This window comes from Nomascus leucogenys, chromosome 17, assembly GCF_006542625.1.
Source record: "Nomascus leucogenys isolate Asia chromosome 17, Asia_NLE_v1, whole genome shotgun sequence".
Lineage (NCBI taxonomy): Eukaryota > Metazoa > Chordata > Mammalia > Primates > Hylobatidae > Nomascus > Nomascus leucogenys.
Genome location: NC_044397.1, coordinates 18,218,623 through 18,233,567, shown reverse-complemented (window position 1 = coordinate 18,233,567; position 14,945 = coordinate 18,218,623). Strand labels below are relative to the sequence as shown.

The 14,945-nt window shown below is 36.1% G+C and overlaps 1 protein-coding gene across 1 annotated transcript in view; it reads right to left on the bottom strand.

The window, feature by feature from the left end:
* The window catches only part of BAZ2B (bromodomain adjacent to zinc finger domain 2B), a 321,145-nt gene extending 306,412 nt beyond the window's left edge, over nt 1–14,733 (bottom strand). Inside the window, exon 1 of the mRNA XM_030796599.1 lies at nt 13,389–14,733. The gene's annotated coding sequence lies outside the window, so the exon portion shown is untranslated. The remainder of the gene's footprint in view (nt 1–13,388) is intronic.
* Between the last annotated feature and the right edge of the window lie 212 nt (nt 14,734–14,945).

Below are 14,945 nucleotides of genomic sequence, written 5' to 3'. Positions count from 1 at the left end.
TTCATCCCATCATATAACAACATATAGTGAGGCTAGGTATGGTGGCTCACACCCATAATCCCAACACTTTGGAAGGCTGAGGAGGGTGGACTGCTTGAGGCCGGGAGTTCAAGACCAGCCAGGCCAATATAGTGAAACCCAATGTCTAATAAAAATACAAAAATTAGCCGGGCATGGTGGCATGTGCCTGTAGTCCCAGCTACTCGGGAGGCTGAGGCAGGGGAATTGCTTGAACCCAGGAGGCGGAGGTTGCAGTGAGCCGAGATAGCACCACTGCATTCCAGCCTAGGCAACACAGTGAGACTCCGTCTCAAAAAAAAAAAAAACAAAAACAAAAAACTTAAATGTCCTAAGATTGGATAAATTATTATGTAGTCTTTCAAAATACTTAATGACAAGAGAAAATGCTCATGATATAATCCAAATAAGAGCTAATAAACAATGTAGAATGCAAAAACTACATAACAGCTATTTTGTAAAAATACATACATTTTAAAAATGGAAATTAAAACTTGTTTTATTTAAAATGCCATAAGAAGGCATTTCTGTTAAAAGAAGTGCTAATATTTGGAACTAGAATTCTCTGAAATTTCTTTCCTCAAGCTCCAATTTCACCACTACACATTCCCACATTTTCTCTTTCCCTCTAGTTACAATGAAAGAGTATCCCTCATTCTAGTTCGTGATAATCAGTCTAACATGGGTCTGGAACCTATTTCTTCCCATTTCTTACAGAATCTCTGAATTATATCCTCTGCCCCTGTATCTTCATTCACCCTGTTAAAAAAAAAAAAAATCATCTTCCTGTATTTCCTTCCCAGAAACTACCCAATTTCTTTTTCTCCTCCTTACAAAAAAAAAACAAAACAAAACCCCAAAACTATTTAAACATGTTTCCATTTCTATAGCTTTAATCCAAACCACTCCACTGAAACTATTAATGCCAAGGTCACTAATGTCCTTGTCACTTAATCCAGTGGATTATTTTAGTTCTTTCTTAGGTAATACCACAGACGCCTTTCACTCTATGGCCACTCCTGTCATTTTCATCTTTTGCAGGAATAGGTTCATGACAACTAACCTGCTGTTTCATTAATGAACACTTTCATTTCAGTAAATATTTCATTTCAACATAAAACAAACCAATAATGCATATAGTAGCTTGTGAATAATAGAATTTTGAAGATTTGAAATTTTTATCTTAATGCTTTTCTGTATTTTTTAAAACTTTTATTAATATTTTATAGTGAAGAAATACACTTTTAATTTTAAAGAAGAAAAGTCAAAGGATAATGAATATGATTAACTGTAAGAAGGAATAAGTAACTGGCAAGTTGTACAGCTGCATATACCCTTTTAACATAAAGAGGCAAATGACACAAATGATATGGGAATTTATTTTTTTTAATTCCAAGTTATATTCTCAAATAGTTTTTTCCCTTTCTTATATATGTATTTTATAGTTTATTTTATTTTTAGAGGTAGGAGTCTTACTATGTTGCTCTGGCTGGTCTCACACTCCTAGCCTCCAGCGATGTTCCCACCTCAGCCTCCCGAGTAGCTGGGATTACAGGTGTGAATCATCATGCCCAGCTATTTTTAATTGACACATAATAATTGTACATATTTATAGAGTACAATATTTTGATATTCAAGTAGTTTTAATTTAGGGATCTAAAATGTAATAGAATTACTTACCAGTATGATAAGCCTGCCTTATCAAAGAAGCATAGTTTGAATACTCTCAATATATTTAATAAAATCAGTATTTTTTCGAAAGATTCCTATCCCAAGAGGTTGAAACAAAATTACAACCAAAACATGACAATACTTTAAAAAACTGACCTTTAGTTATCTAGCTCAACATTCCCTATAATAGAAATTTTAGAGAATACAATACAACATGAAAATATGGTATAGATAAGTGTTGATGGGAAGTTGGGCCTTAACATAGGCATAAAAGGACAGTTTTACTAGCAGAAAGGAATGCAGAATCATTAAATGTCAAAAAATTAAAAATATGAGAAATAACTACAAAAAGTTTGGTGAGGAGGGCATTTTTCAGCTTAAAAGTGGGAAATTTATTTTTAAATCTAAAGAACTGACAAGTTAATATATTTCGTGTGTGTGTGTGCGCTAGAGAGAGAGAGAGAGAGACAGGATCACACTCTGTTACACAGGCTGGAGTGTGTGTGTGCGCGGGAGAGAGAAAGAGAGAGAGACAGAGACAGGATCTCACTCTGTTACACAGGCTGGAGTGCAATAATAGCTCATTGCAGCCTCGAGCTCCAGGGTTCGAGCAATCTTTCCACTTCAGCCTCCCAAGTAGCCAGGACTATGGGTGCATGCCACCACACCCAGCTGAATTTTTTTTTTTTAATTTTGTGTAGAGACCAAGATCTTGCTATGTTGACCAGGCTGATCTTGAACTCCTAGCCTCAAGTGATGCTCCCATTTTGGCCTCCCAAAGTGCTGGGATTACAGGTGTGAGGCACTGTGCCTGGCTTGATAAGTGATTTTTATTTATTTCCATGGGTAGCTGTGGGATTATTTTTAGCTCACTTTTAAAGTGCTGAGTTTATAAATATAGAAACAAACAAGTATTTTTACCCATGTACATGTAATTAATTTAGTTGGTACCTGCAATATATTAAATGCTACCTGGAACAAATAAAATGTTTGCAAAAATAATCTATTTCACAAAAGGTGGCTCATATTAAAATGCAAAAGGTCAAATTCAAGGTACTATGTCATAGAACACTTCATTATAAAAAAAACAGCTGGGCCCAGTGGTGCATACCTGTAGTCCCAGCTGCTCAGGAGGCTAAGATGGGAGGATCTCTTGTGCCCAGTTCAGTCCAGTCTGGGCAACAGAGCAAGACCCTGTCTCTAAAAAATTAATAATAAAAAAATTTACAAACAGTAAAATTCTGGTCACATTCAATTTAGCTTTTCTTCCCGGGCATGCCTTATTCCTACCTTCCCATTTCACACATAGTACAAAAACATTTTCACGTTCTTTAAAACAATTCTTCTCTTTTGTGAGTTTTGGCAAGTGTACCTACAAACAGGCTTTCTGCAGCGGGAAGGGCAAAGAGAGCTTTTATCTCACTGTCTAAACTTATTACATGTTCTCTTCCTGGACCAAGTGTTTACTATTCACACTGCCCTTCCCTAACCCTTCAACTTTTTACTTCAAATCCCCAAGGCATGATTACAGATAAGAGTTACTTTCCCAACAAGCTGCAGAAAATATTAATGACAAGGCACAGAAATTTTATGCTAAAATACTTACACTCCTATGGACAAAATCTTGATATGTTCCAAAAGGACTTGATTACATAACAATGCTCCACTCTGACTGATTTAGAAACCTTATTTAAAATTGTCTCCTTTTTCGTTGTTTCTGCCCAAACCCTAAGAACACTTAACTTTGGCTCCAAAGTAACCCCTCTTTTAAAATACAGAGATTTGACCCACACCTCTGTCAGTTAATGTCTTGCAGAGCCTGTTTTTTTCAGCATGCTGCACTAACAACCCAGAAATGAAGAAAAGGTCATTTTGTGACTTATATACGGCTCCTGATTTTTTCAAATGTTGAAGATAGGTTTTGGTGCTTCCTATGTCATCACAATGGTTTATGTTAACAGTAATACATTACCCAAAGATAAGAAGCATGTTTCAACAACCATGCCATCATAGAAACCAGAAAAGATGATAAGTATGGCTTTGAACTAAACTTAGACACTAGATAACCTTTTATTTCCACTGTTTTCCATCTTTAATTTACCTCAACTTACCCTTGTACAAGATAAAAAATGGTTACATAAAAGTTTTAAGGTTTTCTTATGACAAATCTCTTGCAAGTAAATGTTCATCACAATAATGCAAATAAAACACATTTCATTAATATGCAATAATAATGAAGTTAGGAAAAGACTACTAAAATTTATTGTCCTTGGCCAAGACATTATGTAAAAGATCTTTCATACATTTATGTTTTGAAAATTTTTTAAATCTTTCTTTTTCATACTCTTTTTTAGTGGGCTTTTTTTTTTTTTGAGATGGAGTCTCACTCTGTCACCCAAGCTGGAGTGCAATGGTACTATCTCAGCTCACTGCAACCTCCGCCTCAAAAAAAATAATTTTTATATTTTTAAGAGAGACAGGGTTCCACCATGTTGGCCAGGCTGGTCTCAAACTCCTGGCCTCAAGTGATCTGCCTGTCTCGGCCTCCCAGAGTGCTGGGATTACAGGCATGAGCCACCGCGTCCGGCCCTCCTTTTTGTCCTTATGGATATGCCTGTTGCTGGCAATCCAGCAGTCTGCTTGTCTTCTGCATTCATCCAAAGGAACTAAAAGAAGTAAAAGTGTTTTTTGAGCCGGAGCCATCATCATGGAGAAAAGGGATACACATATATCACCCTCTACTCTCTACTCAATGTTCTTAGCAGGGGTGATCATGCATTAGGCTTCCAGAAAAACTGTTCACAAAAGCATAGGAAAAGAACCAAGGAAAAAGGAGGGGTTCTGGTTAATCTCAAAACAGAAGATTTGAATACCTCTAACCAGAAAGGGCAGTTTTGTCAGTTTTAACCCGGCCTCCACATATAAGCCTATCACTGAAATGGAGGATTTGAAACTGATTAACCCATCTTCTCCAGAAAAAGCCAAGCAGTCAATTTTGAAAGCAATGGAGGAAAGGAAGGATCCCATGACATTTTCTTTTCCTTCTAGTGGAAGAGGTATGGGTTGGGGTGACCTTGAAAAGGCAGAACCATCCCAGGTGTCAAATGGACTGGCTCTAATATAGAGCTCTAGCTCTATATTTGTTCTACAATAGGCTTATGCAGTCCTTCTTTTCTTGGATCTTTTCTTCCTGATCTGTGAATATTCAAAATTTAATTGTTCTTGATCTAGTTCAATGCTACCTAAACCAAGGGGCCTTTTCTAATTATTCCAATGAGAAGCCATCTCTCTCTTACTATGAACGTCCATAAATTGTTATCCATAGCTCTCCCAGAGCATGCTTGGAGATAGCATTCAATAAAAGCTTAAAGAATGAAGGCAGATGCCTCCTCCTTTTCCTATTATTAATACTAGAACAATACAAGCGTATCAAATATGTGCAATTCTCCTGTGGTGGGTATCACTGAGTCATTTTACTTTTTCAAACAACGTCTAAATTTTTTGTTTTGCTGGGTTACTAATACAGTATAGAAAAATTCAGTCAGGCCAGGTGTGGTGGCTCATGCCTGTAATCCCAGCACTTTGAGAGGCCAAGGTGCGCAGATTGTTTGAGTCCAGGAGTTCAGGAGTGGCCTGGGAAACATGCTAAAACCTCATCTCTACAAAAATACAAAAATTAGCCAGGCATGGCGGCGTAAGCCTGTAGTCCCAGCTACTTGGGGGACTGAGGCGGTGGGGATCACTTGAGCTCAGGAGGTTGAGGCTGCAGTAAACTGGGATCGTGCCACTGCACTCCAGCCTGGACAACAGAGTGAGACCCTGTCTCCAAAAAAATAAAAAGTAAAAATAAAAATTCAGTCCATTAACTCACCCTTCTTCTTTTCTAAATATAATTACGTAATGAGAACCAGAAAAGGCAGACAAATAAAATCCCAAACCTCCATTTTAGTCAAAAACTAAGAACCCCTCTTCATCAAGAAGTAGGGAAGGCAGGGAAAACCAGATTTGTTTGAATTTTCCTTCATTTATTCTGTGATGAGATGCTAAAGAGCAGAGAAATAAATGAAAGGACAATAGTCAAAAGGGAGTGAAGAAGACATAAAATAATTTACAAAATGCCTGATATAATCTCAAATAATGGAAAGTTAACTAATTATAGTTATGATCCTATGCAACTCAAAACTAAAACATAATGCATCATCCTTTAATAACCTTTGCATTTATTGTTTAAAAAAAAAGTACAGCCTACTATCAGTTAGATTAAATTTGGCCATATATTCTGTTATATTATGAACCTATCCAGCCATTTGTGAAGCCAAGAAAGAGTAAAATGCACTCTTAGGACTGGTACTCAACCTTGAAGTGCTGAGAGCTACTTCATCATCTAGTGTGGGGACAAACACATACATGCACATGTAAGCCTAACACCAAGTGTGGAAACGCATCATTGTAAATCACTCAGGTATTCACTTATTTTAATATACACAAATCAAAGCACAGCTCCCTGTGATTCCTGAAAGGAGAGCTGAAATAGCATTTAACATTTTCTCCTCCCACCCTTCTCACTGAAAGCTTGAGATATAAAGGTGTTCTCCTCTTTCCTTACAGTTGTTACTGACGACATGCAGGAAACTATTATAGCTGGCCTAACTTACCAATACCACCTAAATACTGTAAGAGCATACCTGTGCTTAATATTCCAGAAGTGGCTCAAAAAGCAAAAGAGACTCCTTATTAGATTCCTTCTAAAAAACTAGAGTAACTCTATAGTTTTAGGATTAGCATTATTCTAATCCAGTTATAAAGTCCTGCCAATTTTCCCTTCTATCTTGCTTTACAACACCACTCATAAGCTAAAAGTATTATACTACTACTTTTCTACATATTAGATGACATTGTTTTAGACTAATTAATCACAATCTACTGTTAATGTTGTTTCCCAAAACTATGTATAACTAGTAAAATGTTATTAGCAATATTTTCAAATCAAGGATAATTCTGTTATTGATCTATGGACAAAATCATAAAACACATATTCCAAAAATTACAATAGTTGCATAATCTAGGTTTGTTTGGTTGATTCTGGCCATGAATAACTATATGACAGGTAAGACATGACCTTTTACACTTGTTTCCTTCAAAGCTTCTTCATTTTATTCAGCATTAAGTTTAAATTAAATATTTAAAATTGAACCTGTTCTGTGTTGCAAACACAGCTAAAATGAAGAGCTTCTGTAGCAGCAGTGACCAGATTTTAAATGCAGGTAGATCAATAAAAAAAAAAAAAAAAAAAAAAAAAAAATCACCAAGCACAGCCTCCATGTGAGTGGAATGGTTCATAATAGCTTGCAAATGACTATGTGCTTGCTGTAACCAGCTGTTCTTAAATTATGAATATGCAACCAATTCATGTTAAAGCCAAATCCCAGCACTATTTCTACAGAGAAATCCCAGTAGTTTTGCTTGTTCTACATGTTAGCTCTGTTAAGGATACAAATAGCAGTAAGCTTCTGAACAAATAGGACCGAACTATTGGCATTTCATGCACTAGGTCCATTATCACAGCAGGCAATGTCAATCATTGGTACATTCCTATAACAGCTCAGGCAATATGACAATGATCTCGTAGGGAAAAAAATCAAAATCAAAATCTCTGCAGCATACTCAAAGTCCTTCTGACAACCTAATGCTTTCTTACTACAGCCAATCAGATTGTCAGACCTGACCTACTAGAAGACTTTCACCAAGCTTGAAACATTTAAAAACATCAATCATAAAAACAAAGACAGGACACTGAATTATACAGTATTAACCTCTAGGGTTTGCATACAAAGACCTTAGATTTATTTATGTCCTAGCGAGTTAAGAGCCTCAGTACACCGTTCTTTACACCAAACTGACTGCCAATTTGATGAACCTCTCTGCCCTCAGCAGGAGTGCACCGTCTTTGATTAATGAGTGCATGTTTGTGGAAAAGTGTTAAGAGGAGAAAACAGGAAGAAACACACAATTATGTCTACACATAGCTGAAGTACCAATGCAAGAATCATCTTCAAACCAAATGCTCCCTTTTCTTATACACCATGCACACATGTGCACAACACAAAATTAGTAAAGATTCTTATCTATGTTGCCATTATTATTATCCCCAATACGCAATAGTTATTTGAATGAAAGACATTCAAAAGCCAAAGTACAAGTTGAATTTTATAAATTATAAAAACTATTTTTAAAGCATTAACTTTATCTTTTAAAACAAATTGAAATACTCTTAACCTTATATAGTAAAAATTTAAGTATGTGGAATAAAAACTATATTTTTACCTCATATTCTTATAAAACCCTATTAATGTTAAAAACTCAATGTTTAACTGTAACTATCCACACTTTTAAATATTTTACATTTCAAACTCTATTATGACTGCCACAAATCAAATAGCACTCAAAATACATTTAAAAGTCATATATATTCATTTACTTTTTCTGTTTTCAATAAAGATGTGGCCAATATTTTATAACTCAATACGCAGTTGAAAATGAATTAAATATATTTATTACCCATAATTTCATACTTAATACGGTCAACAGAAAAACCTGTAAATCAAAGTTTGAACTTTTAAAATGACCTTTCTATTGAGAATTACCTTCCTTTAAGAAATCTGATGCCTGAAAATTCCTATTTAAACTACAGGATGTTTATGTGTAGTACAATTAAGACTACATTATCTCTAAAAATAAACTAAGCACCCCGGGTCCTTTAAAAAAAAGTTCACATTTCATACACAATTCAATGTACCATAATTTTATATGAATATCTACCTCAACAAAAATATGAGTAAATACATTTCTTAAATATTGAGTCATAGTCGAAGGTAACAGAATGATTTTCTTTTTAAGGAGTTGTATGGCTACTATGTAAAAAGGGTGGAGAAAGCATAATGTCTGAATATAAATCTTAGCTTTAGTCAGTAATGTACAACCTATTTAAAAGGAAAGGGTCTCTACAAACTTATGATTTCAGGAAATCATAATTCTGGAATCAATGGCATAAGTGTTAAAAATTTACATTGTAGAGGAAGTTTTGAGCAAATTATATATTCTAATCAATTTCATATTTTAAGTATTTATTTTTGTAATGGCAAACTATTTTAAGTGTTACAAATTTTATGCTCTTTGAAGAATTATTTAAATGCCTAATACACCCAAAGACCTACAAATTAAAAGTCAATAAATATTGGGACTAGAAAAATTCTCTTAACGTAGTAATAAATAAACTATATTATATCCTTAAATCTTATTTACATGAATTTGTTTAATGTGTTTTTTGTGTTGGGATTATCACTTTTCATTCTTCGTCTTTTCTCCCTCCCATTTCCTCTATCACTAAAAAACACCATGCAAATAATTAGAAAAAGTAGAATATAAGTAGGCACCAATGGGATGACACCATTTTAGTATAACATATTTAGTATGACACCATTTTAGTATCACATATTTAGTATCACACATTTTAGTATGATAGCTGAAACTATCAATAAAAGTTATAACAATAAAAATATAATTTCAATTTTTAAAAATCATTAAATGTCTACTAGTAAGTTATTTTAGATCATAGTTTGTATGAATTTTTAAATAACATTTTAGCCTCATTATAAAGAAAAATTAAATACAAAACTGCCTCTTTCCCCAATAATTATTTTTCTTTTCTGATTACTTCCTACAACAAAAGTTTAAAGAAACAGCCAAATGGATTAACATTAAATAAGGCAACAGTATTTTTAAAACTTCATGGTACAAAATACTTAATTTTATGTAACCAAAAAAACTCTTAAAATACCTAACTAGGTAACTTAATTAATCCCCCAGGAAATCAAGTATATTAATAATCACTAAAACTTGATGACATAATTCCTCTTAAGGGTCAAAATCACCATATTACTTTGTGCTAAATTGTATTTCTTCTTTTGGTAGTTCTACTCAGAAACTACAACTTAAAATCCCTTCTCTGAGAAACCTTTAAACCTAAAAGTAATCAAGTTCCAAAATATACTTTCACTAATTCAAGGAGATAAGACAGAAATCCTGAACTTTCATGCAACTGTGATATCCTACATCTTGTATAGTAACACAAAAGTAGCAACAAAGACATTAACAATTGCAGTTCAAGCTGGGAATGACTGTTCTGTTTCAATTCAATGACACCACTAATGGCTTCTTAGCAGCTCCATGAAATCAACCAGCTGTCAAGTTGATGCATCAGAAGGAACAGTTATGCACTCCCATAAGAAAAAGCAACACATCAGGATGTTTGGCAAAACATCTGCTCCTTTACACTGCAGTTCTATAATAAACATGCAAACAAAGAAATGGGAGAAAGGGCAACAGAATTAAAATTCTAAGGTTTCCATTACAGTCTTATGTGCATTTTAAATGAATGGCTTATAAAAAATAAAAACAAATTTCTACCAAGTTGAATACTTCAAGCTATTCCAAATTTTTTGAAAATGCTAAATATAATTACTCAGAGACTCTTCTAGAAAGAAAAAAACTGCATAAGAATCCATCTATTCTAAAAATTCTAAATAAACTATATTCAAGTAAAATCAGTATCATGTTATGTACAAAACTCAAAAATTAAAACTAAAATATATCCTTCCTTCATTTAATAAGTATTTCATAAATGATGCCAGCAGTATTCCAATAAATGCATTTCCAAGACTGAAGAGTTTAGAAGTATTTTTTCATTAGTGTTTGTAAGAGTAAATGGTACTACAATTCGGCACTAGTTTAACATGTGAGAACAGTGAAGCTACTATTCTGGATTTTAAAATATGTACTCATTCCTATTTCTCTCCAACCATTATAAGAACACAATATTAAGTTCTCATAAATCATTTTGTATCTTTAAAACATACAATCTGATTTCCTAAAAAAAAAAAAAACTCATCATCATCATCGTAGACTTAAAATAATTTTAAATTCAACCACTTGTTTCAAATACTTGTAAAAATTACTTTTTTCTATCTGAACCATACGAGTGTCTTAATGTTGTCCAAATTACTGATTATGCAGCAGAGTGACAATAATATGTACAGTGTTTACAATAGGTGTGAGACATCAAATGTACTTAACTACCATTTTCTTAAACTGCTTATCCTCTGTTGCTTGCCATTTATAATCTGCCAAATCTTCTAGTCCTTTGTTGCATGTATAATTTAGAACCATCTGTTCTATGTGCTTTTAACTATTTAAACATTTTTCACCTACCTACAATTCACACAAATGGCAGACATTCAACTCAGTCAAGCTTTCTATATAGCATATTACATGAAGCAAATTCCTGGATAAATAACACCAAAGAAGACTGCTACAGAAATAAAAACATACCATATAGAACATAAATTTTCGTGTGTTAGACAAACCTTTACAATGTATTCAGAATTGTTTCTATTAGCTTTTTTAAATTTAATTGTAGTCAGTGTTTTTCCCTCAACCCAGAAGACAAAGAGAATGCAAATTAAATACAGACAGTTTCATGTCCTTGTTAGAAGAGATGTAAATATGCTGACTGAAAATGACTACAGGAGACAGAATTCCACTTTCCCATTCAATTTACAGTGCCTCTTATTTATATACTAGTCAGTGTATCATTAAGTTTGGTCATGTGACCAAACCAACTTTTGTGAGGCGAAAAACTATGTTAGACAAGCAAATTAAAACAGTGCTAGTTTTTGTTTATCTGTTCATAATGGCTAACAGTTTATAGCTAGCGATTATAAAATAACTTTTAAAATCAATTCTGCCTCTTAAATACTCAACAATTGTTTGACTTAATATCTGCTACTAAATTTTAAAGTATCCATTATCTTAAGGTATTTTCTATAGTCATTTCTTTTCAAAATGTAAATAAATAATAGAAAAAGAAAACTCCAGAACATTTTATTCTAAACGGGGAGCCAGATAATCTAAAATAACCATACATAAATATTAACCAAGCTAGTTTTCAAAAAATCCATAGGGGAGAGTGGAGCAAATAAGAAAGGGAATATACTGACTACAGATAACAGTTGAAACCTTTAAATTTAAAAAAAGTACACAAAAACCAGATAAATAACAAATGACGCACAAAAGTTTTTTACCATTTTTTGCACATAATCTTCCACCTGTTACCAAAACATACAATGCGCAGACTTCGTATACTCATTTTGAGAGCAAAACACAAAAATAAGCCACACAACTTATCAGTAACCTGTAAGTTACACAATCCTATAAAACAGGAGAAAAATTAAGCAAAAAATTTACTCTTGGGAAAATTTCTCCATAAAGTTTACATGACGTCACTGGGCCCCCTGAACATTCCCTAAACTTTGAGCCTTATCCAGACACACTTCCTAATGCTTCTTTCCTTTCCTCAAAAATAAAAAAGAGAGAGACTTGGGAATAAAATTGCCCAAGATGGCGAAACGCTTGTTGTTTAGAGGGCAGGAAAAAAAATGGAGGATATTGTAATATACACAAAGGGATAAATTTCAACAACTCGGCCAAGGACTGCAGCTGCTTCCCTCTTTATAAGGAAGCAACAGACAAAAGATAAATACAGAGGGAGAAAGAAAAGAAGAGAAAATCTCCCAAACAACAGAGCCAGCTCTGACTCTTCAAACACTTCCTTCCCCTTCCCAAATCCCAATTCTGGGGTTCGTGAAACTACTTAAAGGGGAGGGAGCCGCGAAAGAGAACGGGGGCGGGGGGGAGGGGTAGCGACAAGAAGATTAAAAGAGGGAAGCAGAGGAGTTGGGAGCCGGCGGTCGTTCCCGGGGAAGAACTGCTAAAACATGAGACCAAGGCACAGACCTTACTGTATGAGAAGCAATGCTCCTCAAACCTTCTGCATCCTGACATAGACCTTCCCAGGTATCCAGATCTTTTCCCAATCCCACCTGCCCCACCCCCACCCCCGCTCATCTTCAGTAAACTCAGAGCCTCCAGCTACACACGGGAGAGCTAGAGGCCCAAGCTGGGGAGTGGGGGTGGTAGACGCAGCTCGTCAGTCCGACAGGGAAGAGGGGGCGGAGGCAAAAAAGGGCAGCAGGAGGCGGACGGGGGTGGGGGGTGATCCAGAAACTACCCTGGCACGGAGTGGGGGAGCAGCGGATATTCCGGGGTAGGAACGGCCATCGCAACGCTGACAGAGGTTGTTTTTTAAGAAGCAAAACTGTTGGCGGCGACCTGAGCGCTGGAAGCCGAAGGGGAAGAGGAAGGAGACGCGAAGCCAGGGCGGCCGGCACAAAGGCGGCGGACTCGCGGCGGCAGCGCCTGCCCGGCCGGGAGCACAGCCCGCGGCCCTACTCCAGCGAAGTCCCGCACTGGCTTCTAGGAATAAAGTTTACGTTCTCCTGTGGCCGCACCCCCCACCTCCCACCCAGGACGGCACATCTCCGTGTCCTCCTCCCCCAAACTCCACTCGGGACCCCGAGAACCACCCCAGCCTTCCGGCCACCACAACAAAGAGCCGCACCGACCGGCGAGGGTAAACAGCGGCGGAGGGCGAGAGGGCGGCGGGGCGAGCGCCTCCACGCAGCAACTCCGGAGTCCCCCGCTTGCCCGAGCGCAGTTTCTCCGCTGCTGTTTCCACCGGCTTTGTAACACTGGGAATTTACATCCTCACCCGCACCCCTCACGCCCGAGGATTTTAAACTCACCTTTACTTTCGAACTGAGAGTTGCGGTAGATGGGATTTTTGCCTTTTCCCCAGATGGTTGAAGGTTAAGATTTTTGGAAATCCCACCACCTCCTTATTTCTATTATTATTTCCGCAAGAAAAGTATAAAGAGAGTTGTAGTGGAGGTGAGATTTGTGATCGGGAAAGCCTTCGACTCCCTCCTTCTCCGTCTTCCGCCTCTCTCTCTCTGATTAGTTCCTATCCAGCAGCAGATTGAAGCAGGAGATGATTCTTCTCAAGGTTTGTTCAGCAGCTTCACTTCTAGGCGAAGGCTTCATGAACCAAGTGACGTCAACCAACAAGGCTTCTCTCTCTCTCCTCTCTCTAACAATGAAAGTTGCTGTTAACAAGGGAAAAAAAAGAGAGAGAATTGTTTATACCATTTCAGTTCCAATAATAAATGACCTATCAGCTCCTAAAGGAGCCAAGGGAGGGGGTTGCTTCTTCTTTCCAAGAATACTGTAGCTTTGAGTTTGCACCGTTCCTTGTCCCAGGAAAAAGTTAAGAAACTTAAAATGTTTTGTTTTGCTTTTAAAGAAGACAGGACAGAAAACGGGATTTAAAACTTAGTTTTTAAAAAACAAAAGCTACAGAGCAGGGAGCATAGGTCAACCATCTCCACCTAAACTTTTTTTGTTCCTAAACTCAGAATTCTACAAACCAACTAAATTAATATGCCGAGATTTTGCGGATGTTAAAACTCAAAAAGCAGGATGCAAGATGGTCCCGGGGTAAAATTCTTCTGCCTTTCTACGGACAAGTTAAACTGGCTGTAATGTTTATGCACTACGTTAAAATAAAATTTAAATAAAAGACGTTAAAATAGTCGTTTTAAAGTTATATGCACACACTGTAAAAGGTAATCTCGATAGCTTTTTTTCCAGTTTCTGAGAGGTTAGAAAAAAGCATAGCAAATTGTAGGCACTGAACACTTTTTAAAAATCAAGTTATGAGTAAGACTGGTAGCCCTTTGCTCCTTTAAACTACACATGCAGTCATATGCTATGTGTCTACCCCCAGAATCTCTTCCAACTTTGTTTTTACCCTTCCACTCCCCCAACCCCAATTCCCAAATCCTGCAACCAATCAAGTTAAACTAAAGACACAATACACCCCATTCCCTCACGCACCCCATCCTATAGATTCCTAAAAACAATTTTTTTAAAAGCCTTAATCTTGATAACACTTTATTAGCCAAGAAGATACGTATTTTTTTTTTAGAAGTTGGTTGAGGTACCGTTTTTTCCCTCCAGAACACAAGAAAGTCTCAAAGTTCATATAATTAAAAATTGTATAATTTAATTTTCAGGATGAAGAGTAAGTAAAAATTAAGCTATCGGAGAATAATTTGATCATCTATGTATATTTTATACATATGTGGATAAATGTATCTTAAAAGATGCTATTGTTTTATGTTTCCTCTTCAGCCACTGGCTGTGATTTTAATTGTGCTGGAGGATCTTCATTAGTATTAACACATGGGGAGATTTCACAAAGCTGCTTCATTAGGAAAAAAAAAAGCTTGGCAGACTCGGTC